Source organism: Chamaea fasciata, unplaced genomic scaffold (assembly GCF_029207755.1).
Source record: "Chamaea fasciata isolate MVZ Bird 193981 ecotype frontalis unplaced genomic scaffold, bChaFas1.0.hap1 SCAF_12, whole genome shotgun sequence".
Classification (NCBI taxonomy): domain Eukaryota; kingdom Metazoa; phylum Chordata; class Aves; order Passeriformes; family Sylviidae; genus Chamaea; species Chamaea fasciata.
Genome location: NW_027094097.1, coordinates 13,446,457 through 13,458,235, shown reverse-complemented (window position 1 = coordinate 13,458,235; position 11,779 = coordinate 13,446,457). Strand labels below are relative to the sequence as shown.

The 11,779-nt window shown below is 42.5% G+C and overlaps 1 long non-coding RNA gene across 1 annotated transcript; it reads right to left on the bottom strand.

Annotated features, from left to right (window-relative positions):
• Positions 1 to 4,778: 4,778 nt before the first annotated feature.
• LOC136295971 (uncharacterized) lies at positions 4,779 to 7,589 on the bottom strand. The gene is made up of 3 exons (XR_010722850.1): positions 7,277 to 7,589; positions 6,967 to 7,085; positions 4,779 to 5,421 (listed from the first exon to the last, which is right to left on the bottom strand). It is a non-coding gene; the product is annotated as an uncharacterized lncRNA (long non-coding RNA).
• Positions 7,590 to 11,779: the final 4,190 nt, after the last annotated feature.

Sequence of the window (11,779 nt, the reverse complement as noted above, 5' to 3'; positions counted from 1 at the left end):
TATCCTATTTAATGGGTTTCCTGTATAGAAGTAAAAAAAAAGGCACAAAAAAAAGTGTCAGATTAACTTTTCAGTAATGTGCATTAGAAATACCGCAAGGAAATCTGCTTACTCTGAAGGTAGAATGGCTCAATTTCAAAATATTTTTAATTTTTTTAATGAGATTTCCAGCCAAGCTCAGTATCCTCAAGATTTCTACCTAATTCGTCCACAGTCTAAAGTTCTAGAAAGGGTAATTATAAAGATTTCATTGATGTGATACCACAGACTCCCACATCCCCTAGCAGGGACAGAAAACATGGCTCAGGCCTGAATAGCCCATGATATAGAGATGGTCCTTCAAGTCCTGTCCTTCCATCAAATTCATCCTTAACTGGGCTGTGTGATGTTGTTATATCCATCAACCAAATAAACTGACACATAGCCAGCTGGTCATAATTGAAAAATTATTATTATTAATCTCCTTTTGTGATGACTGAGCCCTTCAACCCTCACTCCCCTCAGCAGCTTTCATCCTTGGGCCCAGGAGCAGTCAGGAATTCTGCTATCCTGGCAGAAAACTGCTGGAGAATCCGACTTGTGGCTGCTAAAAATTGGCACTTCCAGTATTATTTCCTGCACAAGCAGAACACAAGGATGTGCCATCTTTGCCTGCCGCTTGAGCGCCTTAAAATTTCATTCAGACAATTTAAAAAGGTGCAAAAATTTAATCAAGAGCTGCCAAGCCACAGTAAATTATTCAGGTTCTCGATTAGAAGGGGGAATGTGAAGAAATAAGATTTGTTAATGTTTCTAGTTTGTGTTGTCTTGCTGTGGCAATTATACTTTCAAATCCGCTGTGCCTGGATCTGCAGGGATTATGTGCATAACTGATTGATTGGAGAAGCTGTGGATGAGCTGCCTGTGCTAATTTGGGACAGGGAGAATGCTCTGGAGCAGCCCTGGGCTGGGGTGCCCACAGTTCATGTTTGGGGCTGAGGGCAGAGCTCCCTGCCCTCTTTGACAGATTTGAGTATGTTTTTTACCAGCTTATCCTAAGGAGCTTGTGATGGGAAGGAAGTTCTTGCTGGTATTAGACCAGTTGGACTTTTTGAGGCACTTTTTTTAAATGATCATTTTATTTCATGACTTGTCGTGAGGGGTTGGGCTCTGCCTTGGGTCACTTTGCCTTTTGTCCTTCATGCAGATGTACCAAGAGAGCCCCAAAGGGGCTTTGCAAATCCTAGAACTAGAGCTGGATAGAAGGGAGTCTGGAACTGAGAGCCTTTGGAAACAGAGGAAAGGTCCAGGTGAGACAGCAGCAAGGTGAAAAATTCACCCCCTGCATTCACACCTCATCTACCTCATGGCCTTTCAGCCCCAGCCTCAGCCCAGCAATTTCCAGTAGCTTCCTGGACTGCCACAATTTCAATACTCTCCCCTTTCATACCTTGATTTTTTCCCCCTTTCCATCTAAAGCTTGTTTTGGTATATATATATATATATATTTTTTTTTTTTTTTTTCCCCCAGACCTCTCCTCGTGCAGAAGTTGCAGGTCCCTGCTTTCTGCATCTCTTTTTCCCTGCCCACACCATCCTGCACTGCTGTGTGTGTGATGCCCTTTGCTTCCTCTCAGAGGAGACCCTGTGGTCTCCCCACAGCCAGCACAGAGTGAAAACCAGACCTTTCTTCTCCGTGTCCATGGAAATTTCCTCAACAAGCAAATTGCAGAGGGTGTAAACATTTGCTGTGAGTAGTTGTGTTAAATTGTGGCACACACAGTCTCAGTGTCACATCAACCCTGCTGCACAACCCAAAGGAGCTGATGATCCAGCACAGCCACTGACATTCATCTGAGGGGTTTAATATTTTGAGATGCAGTTTACCAGAAAGAAGGGAAGCAAGAAAGGAGAAAAGAAGGAGAAAAAGGAAAAAAAAAAAAAAAGAAGAAGCTGTTTTCGTAGTAAAGCTTTAGAAAAGGTGACAGAGTAAAGCACAGCTGAAGAAGTCGCCTTGCTTAGGAAAAAGTGACTGTGTGGGGATGGTTTGTGTCCAGCCTCCAGCCATTCTGAGCCTTCTCCCTTCACTGCTCGGGAGCTGCTTTCCTTTTTTCCACTGCAATCACTGCACACATTTATTTTCTCAGCCCTGCAATTTAATGCCAGGCACACTTCATTTTGTCCTTTAAAAAGGTCTATAAATCCTGGCTGAGTATCACGGGGCACCTCTTCAGCTTGGTGAGGGTGTGAAACTGGAACACAACACTCACATTAAATGTGTCTTTCTCCTCCTTCCTGTGTGTCCAAGGATCTACTGCAAGGAGCAGCCACATGTTCTTCTGTCCAAACACACAGGTACAGAGTTTTTAGGTGCTGAGAGCAGCTAAACCAGCCCCTTCACAGTGATTTACCCATTTAACACCACTCTTCCAGCTCGGGCTGTCCCATTATTGTCCCTCAGAATGTTCCTGCAAACAGGTGTCTCCTGTGCCCTGCATGGAGGACAGGTAACACCTGGTCATTTGTGCAGGCCCAAATTCAACTCTTTCCCAAGTGGCAGAAATTCTGGAGGTGTTGCCACATTTCCATTGACAGTCACAAAAAGACCCAGGGAGTGTAACCCATCACCTCTTTCCTTAGAGAGAAATCACAACCTGGCTCTTGTTCCTCCTCCTTGATGGATGTATTTCCTTTGCTGGCAGCTAAGGAGCCAGGATTAGGATTTAATGAATACAAATGGATTTACAGATTGAGGCTGCTGGACACAGACAGGCTCCTCTTTTCCCACCTGGCTTTTCCAGCCGCCAGAGGGGCTGCACGTGCCTGCCCTGGTTTGTGTCAGCACTTGGAACATCCATCCTGGGGCAGCAGCCACGGAAGGGATGACACCGCAATTTCAGCTGCCTCGGCTCTGCTGGAGAATGTGGCTCGTCCCTTAACATTGATGTTAATGCCTGTTTGAGGGGATTTAACATCTCATTTTACACTGGTTTTTCTTCTTTCCCCCCCCCCCATTTTTTTTTTTTTTTCCTTCTTTTTTTCGTCCTCTTCTCTCAAACTGACAGGGATCCTTTTAATAGAAGCGGGAAATTAATTTCCGCTTCAGGAGTTGCTTTGAAATGGAAAATATGCTGCAATTTGATTTTTTGGTATGACATCTTTCCCACATACTGAACTCATATCTCTTTGGTAATTTTGCCATTATAAAAACAATGGAGAGTACAGTTTATCCACCCCCCTCCCTGCCCCCCCCCCCCCCAACCTATTTAAAACTTCGAAAATAGCCTGAGGAGTTTGTTCTTCACACACACACTGCATTTAGAATCATTATCATCAAATCTTTTACAGGCTGGACATTATCTTGTCTTAGCATCACTTCCCAAGATATAAAGCACTGGGGGGTTAAGGAATGACTTGCCAGAGCTCATGGACAGAGTAGTTAAATGACTCCGTTATATCCTTCATAAAAAGAGATTTTCATGCATTACTCCCGGCACACTGAGACACGAATGTCTTGCTGTCTACATCTTTAAGGTGTCCTTGAGAAATCTCCCTGTGACAGGAATGATTTGTTCTAAGAGCTTCAAAAATTCATTTCCAGGAAGAAAGAAGAAAAAAAAAAAAAAAAAAAAAAAGATAAAAAAAGGCAGGAGAAAGGAACACATCCCTGGCATCGAGACAGCAAATGGGGGCAGGTATTTTTTCAGAGTTGCTCTGTTTTCAAGGGGGTAAAGCAGAGAAGTCAGGGATGGAGAGTTTCCCCTTCAGATATCACTCCTCATTCCTGAGCACTTCAAAGCCAAGGCTCAGTTTCTCTGCCTCAGAGGAGCAACAGGACTTGCATATTTTAAGGGTGAACTCCTAAATGGGCCCTTCTCCAGGGCTCCTTAAGAGCACTTGGTGATGTGCACTGGAGGAGAATCATTACTGGTGCTTCTCAAGCTGCAGCTGGCTCTGAGTGATTTTAAAAGACCCAGGAACACCGTGGTGGTTCCTGGCACTTCTCTTTCCTTGGAACACAGGCAAAAATTCTCAATGTTTGTGAGTAGGAGAGACAGAAGTGATGGGGAAAGCAAAAAGAACAAATCAAACCCAAGAGTTCGCGTTCTGTAGCATCCTTGTGGCTGGGACAGCAGTGGAGAAGGATGTTCTGGAATCAGAGCTGGCTACAAGGCTGTTTTGTAGGATTCATCCCCAAAATGAGACAAATCCAAGGAAAAATCTGAATCCTGGGGGAAATTCTGTGGTGGCTGTGGTTGTGCAGTGGGTGGCCCTCAGTCAAAGCAGGCAACACCTTGGAAAGAAATATTGTGGTGCTTGGAAAAAGAAGAGGAACATGAGAGTAATGCAATGACTTTTTTGCCTTCAGCTTTAAGAGAAAGAGGACTAGTCGAAAACCGTAACCTCAGGAAAAAAAAAAAGGTGAAATGAGGGAATCTAATTAAAAGAGCTCAGACCTTGTAATGGTAGAGCTAATGTCAGCATTATTCCTACCTCGACGCGGAGAATTTGACAAAAGAGCACAAACGGAATTTAAATGGAAATAAAGACACAGGGGGGCATCTTCTCTGTCTGAAAGTAATAAATGTTTGGACAGAACTACCTGTCAGGGTTTCGGAGGTGAGGGCACAGAGGGCATTTTCAGGAAGCACCTCAGTTTTGCCCTGTGGAAATGAGGCATTAATATGGATGAGCTCAGGTGAACCAATGCTCAGGTGTCCTGGTTTAGGGCAAATTTTGGGCGGAAACCTCCAAACGGGATCTCTCTAGGAATCAAATTCAAGCAGCCCCACCCCCAGCTGGTTCAGGAAGAAATTCCTTAGAGGAAAAGTGGAAAAAACCTGTTTATTCAACAAACAAAGCATCCACAAGCATAAAAACAATGAATAATACTGTTGCATTGTAACCTCACACCCAAACAAATGTTTCCAAATGGGGAAAAGGGGTTTCACCCCTGACTTTTAAGGAAAAGCACCAGAAACTTCTGATTCCTTCACTGTGGTTGGAAACACAGCACAGGGGCACCTGTTGGATGTTTGGGATGTTTCTCAAAACCCGTGGCTGTTTCTATAGGGCAGCAAGCCCAAAAAAACCCCTCCTAAAACATGAAGTACTTTAGAAGGAGCACAGAGGTGCTCAGGGCTTTTTGGGGTGCCTCAGCAGGTGTAAAAGGACTTTCATTGCACTCTGCTCAGCTTTTGCTTTTTGGACTGTCCCCTGAATTCCCTCTTCCACAGTTTAGTATTTCCCTGATGAATTGTCTTCTGCTTTAGATTGTTTTTATTCTCGAATTCAGGCTGCCGCTAAAATTTTAGGAGCTTCACAGAGGAGTTTAATTCCATATAATGACAGGATGGAGGTTGTTTTGACAGCTCTCTGTAGATTCTCTGTAAACACAGTTGTTCTGTAGGAATTGCAGCTTCATTTTCATCCATGAATACACTGGAAATTAAAAAAAAAAAAATCTTTAATCCACCATCACTGGCCATTATGAGCTTCCAAGAGAAAAGGACTGCGAGGAGCATTTTTGGGATGTAGGGAGAGAAGTCCAAGCCTGGTAAAGTCGAGTCTTTCAATCTTTTTTCATAGTCTGAGAGTGGGACCTGTTTGCCTTTGGATAACTTGATCATTTTTTTTTTCCACACAGATCCAAATTAATGAAATTCTTTCTGTAAACATGCACTGATTGCAATACCTTGAATTTCTCATTTATTTTTTTTGGAGGACTCCTGCATACTTCAGTAAATATTTGCTCATTTACAGAAAGTTTTGTGAGAATCCCCAGAGTGTTTATTTCAGGGAAATTGAGGCATTCACAATGGCAGCTTTTCTGGCTAAAAAAATAAAAATAAAAACCACCATACAAGTAGAATACATAAGGTTGTTTCCTCAGCTGCCACGAAAATCATCATTACATCCATCTGTGCGTGTGTTTGTCGACATGATTTGTTTCAAATAGGCCAATTTGGAGGCTGTTTGGAAGCCCAGACTCATCTGACACCCACATGGTGAGGATGCAAACACAGCTCCCTGTGCTCAGGACTTTTCAGGGCCCATCCTTCACCACAAAAACCAGCCAGGAACCTGCAGATCCCAAATGCAGAATCTCCTATGGTTCCTGCAAGAAATTAGGGTGGATTTTGGTTGGGCCATCAAGATTTATTTGACTGCTCATCGTGTTGGTACCAGCTGAATTGCATTTGTTGTGCTTTCAGATTATGTTCTCTTTTTGGAGAAATTCTCCTTGTCCTGAAACACAAAGTTAAATTGTGACTTTTTTACTTAGAACTTGTGTGAAATTTTATTACTTCTGTAAGTTTGGTCCTTAACAAAGTCCTTTAGATTGCTCAATAGAGCAGGAGCCGAGACTGTTTAAAAAACAATGGTTTGGTTTTTGTTTTGTTTTGTTTTTTAATTTTTTTTTTTATTTGTTGGACAGGCAAAACATGCAGATGTCTACCTTCCAGAAAAAAAAAACAAACAAACCCAACCTATAGAAAAATAAAATATTACAAAAAAGGAGCTGCAAACACAACAGAACAACAACTTACTATGGCTGATTTCTATTTTTAGCAGATTCCTACTTTCAGTTGGCAACAATGGAACTGTCAGTTCAACTAATGCAGTGCTTTAAATTTAATCACCTTAATTTCTCACACTGACCAGAAACAGAGGGTCCTTTTAATTAAATAACAGTCCCTCAGAATGTAGGAAAAAAGAGAGATATCCATAGGGGATTATTATTCCAACTTTCCTGCTTTCAATAAGGACTTTCAAAAGCCTCAAGAGTCACTTATGGTCCTTTACTACTAATGAAATGATTAATAGAACATCATAATTACTCTTTAACAAGGCAAAACCTACTTCTCTTGGAGTCAAGGGGAAAAGCAAAACAAGGATTATTCTAAAACATTTGGTCAAACAACTGAGAGGTAAAGAGAGGAAAATGAAAACAGAGCAAAAAACCCACAGAACCCCCAAACCAACCCCAAACCGAAGCTCTCTTCAACTGAGATATTGGATTCTTTAAACTCTTCCTTGGCAAATCCCACGTGAAGGCAATGTCTTCATGCAGCTTCTGTTCCTGCAGGCTGATGTGAGTTACACTGAGGAATTAAATTTTGGCATTTACTGGAAATTGTGACATTTCCCTGCTCTTTCACCTCCATTTCATTTGTTCGTTTTCTTATTAAAACCAGGCCACATGAGTTCTTAAATCTATGAATGAGCAATGAATCCGAGCTTTAAATTAAAGCCCAGATATCACTGAAACTGAGTGCCAGGAGTTTCGAATCACCTCTTTTTCCTGGGCAGGGTGTTCTGGGTGCACAGGACAGGGCAGATCCGTGGATCCAGAGCAGCCTGGAGGATGAGCTGGGCTCAGTGCAGGAGCCTTCAGGAATCAGACAAATTCACTTTCTGACTCACTGTGTAATTTCAGGGCAAGCCACTTAACCCCTTCTGGCTGCTTTTGTCACCTGCTGGCCGATGGCTGGTGGTGTAAAATAAAAAACTTCCCTGCAAGGGAAATTATTGAGAAGAGTAAGGGGAGAGCCAGGAGCCCACACGTTTCATGTCTCTCACTCCTGGGTGGTGGTCTCCAGAAATACCACGTCTGATGGGCAGAGTGTCTGCAGGAGTCACAAATTACTGCAGCTGGAATGGATTATAAATCTCAAGTAAAGACCAGTCAATTCTACAAGTGATATATTTCTTTTATTACTGACCCTTTATTGCTTCTCTCTCACACACGCATCTATCTTTATCTGTCTTTTGTTCTTGGGCACAGGGGGTGTCGTGTTGCATTAATATTCCTCTCTGCAGCTGCTCTAGCCAGCCCCATTTTCTTTCCTTCTTGCATCCAGAAATTTGAACTTTTAAAAAGATTTTAAGGTGGTTTTTTTTTTTTTTTTTTTTAATCTGGACCTTGCTTGGTTATGGAACAAAATAGAAGGTTATGAGAGTTATTTAAAGAAGCATCCTGGGGAATTTGGATATTTAACCCCCTCCCATTTATTGCCAGAATACAGGGGGTCACTTATTCTCACTACATTTTTTTTGAGGAGGGGAGGGAATAAAATATTCATTTCGGTTTAATTTGGCATCAGAAAGACAAACTTTGAGATTAAGGAACACTCGTTTAATCAGTCTGGGGTAACGTTATGAGCATGAGATGATTTGCTGCTTCTAAATAAACATCACCAGGAACTCGATTCCCTGAAATGGTTTTTCTTTTCTGGTTTTTGTCCTGGCCCACACTGGGCTGGTGTCCAGGGCTGTGAGCTGCTCAGGGGGCTTGGAGGAGGGGAGTACAAGGGAGGGGGGGTACGGTATGGGGTCAAATCTGGGATGGGATGGGATGGATTGGGATGGGATCCATGCGATGGGATGAGGATGGGGTGGGGTGGGGTGGGGTGGGGTGGGGTGGGGTGGGGTGGGAAGGGAAGGGAAGGGAAGGGAAGGGAAGGGAAGGGAAGGGAAGGGAAGGGAAGGGAAGGGAAGGGAAGGGAAGGGAAGGGAAGGGAAGGGAAGGGAAGGGAAGGGAAGGGAAGGGAAGGGAAGGGAAGGGAAGGGAAGGGAAGGGAAGGGAAGGGAAGGGAAGGGAAGGGAAGGGAAGGGAAGGGAAGGGAAGGGAAGGGAAGGGAAGGGAAGGGAAGGGAAGGGCTCTCTGGTAACTGTGGTCATGAGCAATAACCTCAGAGTTTTGCAGAGCTGTTTAAAAGCCAGGTTGGACCTTCAAGCCTGAGCAATCAGAAAATGCCAAATAAAACCCACACGGAGAGAACGTGTGAGGTCGAGTCTGTACCACAGAGAACCAGGAGACACAAACCTTTCCTGCAATGTTCAGGAGACTGAGGGACAACAAGGACTCTTTATTTCACACCAGAAAACCTTGCTCCACTCCTGGCAGCAGAAGAGGAAAGTTGTGCAGATCTCCAAGCCCACACCACTGTGATGCCTGAATGTGAAAATCTCTTGGAACAAATACACGGAACGAAATGGAGAGAGACAAATCTCTCATCTACCCTGAGGGACCAAATGCAACTTACAACTGCTGAGTGAATAATTAGTGTTAATTAGCAGTAGAAATTGATGCCTTTGGAGATAGTCTGCCAAGTTTTTAAGCACTTTAATACTAATGGATTTTTTTTTCTCTGGGATAAATCTTTATAGAGGAAGCGAGTGCAAATTGATTTTTAAAGAGCCTGTCCAATGCTGAATTTATCTTACGAAAACATTGGGTTTAAAAACAATTACATTTACTTTCAGTGTATTTTAATGCTTTTTCCAGTGGATTAATTTCTCTTTAAATATTTTTGCTATCTTTTTTTTTTTTTTTTTTTTGCCTGGTTTCTTGGAAAAAGAGTATGTGGAATACATTTGCATTTTTGGAAGTTGTTAGGATAAAATATGCCACCATGTCAAGCTACTTAGTTCCTAAATCATTCTTCAATTATGAAGAAGTATTCAGCTGTAATGATAATGGCAGTCTAATGACACTTTGAATCACAAGAGTAAAGTTCACTGAGCAGAGGCAAAGACCTAAGAGTTAAGAAAATTGCCCAACCAATTTCGTGTCCTCTCTGTTCAAACAGTCGCTGCCTCAACCCAGAATCCTTTTATTTAGGTTTCTTCTCACATCCTTCAAGTGAAAAATCAAGTAATAAGGAGAATAGGATTTGGAGCAAGGGGTTAACATTGCCCTTCTGACTCAGACAGCATTTAGGATTTGGGTGTTTCCGTGGGGAAATCCACATTCCCAGCAGGAACTGGCACATCAGTGACCCTGTCCTGCTGGCTCTGGGCAGGGGTCAGGGCAGGTCCACTCAGCCTCCTGTTGCTTACCTGAGGAACCAGACGGAAAAGCCAAAGATGAACAAAATATCTCAGTTTGCAGAAGTTTTGGGCACCTTGATTTCTCCCTGAGGTTTCTGAGGGAGACGTTTGTTCAAGACATCAAAACTCTGATGGGGAAAGCTTAGAGATGTTTGCAGGCAGTTGATATGGGGGAACTCTAAAACAGCACAGAATGAAAGCTGTTTCTTGCATTATACTGCAGCCAGGAGCCAGAGAAGTAAATCAGTGCAGTAATTTCTTTGTTGTTATTGCCAGAAACACATAGAGCACTTTCTGGAGAAATCAGAGCTGAGAGGGAGGTTTGAAACAGCTACATGTTCAGTGTTAAGCACGTTAATTACCACAAAAGTGTGGAACTTTTCTAACAGGTGGTGTAGCAATCCCAGGTCCCCTGAAAAGTCTGCTGTATTTTTTTCTCTAACACTGTTCAAAATGTGCAGGCAACACACAAACCAAATTAATTTCCTCCAGCAAGAAAGAAGGACAAATTTAGAATTACAGGGGAAAACGGTTCTTTTTTTTTGCCGCTGCTTGAGACCTCAGAATATTTATTCAGAGGTTCAACTATGAGGGTCACAAAATGAGCAATAGCAGACAAGACGCTCTCTGCTTCTCCCTTCCTTCCACTTTTAGAATTATTTAGAATACTTTCTTATAGAAAAAAAAATATGGATTATATACATAAATGAAAATATATAAATGATAGAAAATATTCTTAAGAATATTTTTCTTATTATGATCCAGGCCCACCTCAAATCCATGAAATACCTCCAGTGACTTCCATAACCTTTGGGTGAGGCTTCATTTGAAAATCCCTGGGTGTTCCACAAGAGCAGCTGCTGCTGGAGTTACCTCTGTGACTGTGTTAGCCATGAGTTTTAACTAATATTTTTCCATCTGGACTGAAAAGGAATTAACAGCAGCCTTTCAAACAAATTCTGTCCCCCGTTTGATACCTTTTGTAATATTTTTTTTTGCATCCCCTGATAGTAATGAATTTTTCCATGCCCAGTTCTCTTTGCATTGCTCACCACCCGTCTCCTGCCCCTCTTCATTCACAATAATGTGATTATTAGTCACAATAATGTGATTATTAGTCACAATAAGAGCCGGAGCAAGTGATTGTGCTGCAGGAGCTGAGGCTCTACCTATTTGTCTTTAATGAGCTGCTTTTTTTTGGTCTTTTTTCTTCTCAAGGCTACAAGGCAGCCATGAAATAGCAGTGAGACAGCAGAAGGTCATAATTTGGGAAAGCCTTTTATTTTTTAAAGAAATATTGATACAGTGGAATTGATTGTTTTGAAGATAAATGGGGTGACAGGCACTTTTTGTTCCTTTTTTCTATGAATTTTCTGTCTCAGCATAACAGTGACCCTTTTTTACCTCAGAAAATGAAAAGTGACTTCTTCAGCTTGAAATGCCGTAATGGGAACGGCTTCAAAAATCAAACTGATGTCTGTGGAAGGAAATTTTTGACGGGGGGAGACAAATGGAATCATGATGTGATGTTATTATTAAGTAAATTTGGGAAAAAGGAGTGCTAACCGAATTTTAAAATGGGAACACAGCAAGAATTTGGCAGAGCAAGGTGGAGAAACCCAGAAAGCCCCAAGTGGGACATCCACATGGATTTTAAATCCCTCCAGGAATGGTGACTCCATTCTTCTTGGGCTGCCAGTTCCAGGGAGTGACAACCCTTCAGGTGAAGAAATTCTCCTTAAAATCCTCCCTAACCCTCCCCACGCCCGACTGGAGGTGGTTGCTGTTGTTGTTATTAAGGATAATTATGTGTCTCAGCGTGGCTGAGCCCTGCTGAGCTGCCCAGCAGAACAGCACTGATGATTTTTTTACTCACTTGAGCATGTACACAAGTCTTCAAGCAGCAAAAATATCAACAGGGCACCTCCAGCTGGGAGTTGTGCTTTTCTCCATGACTGAACTG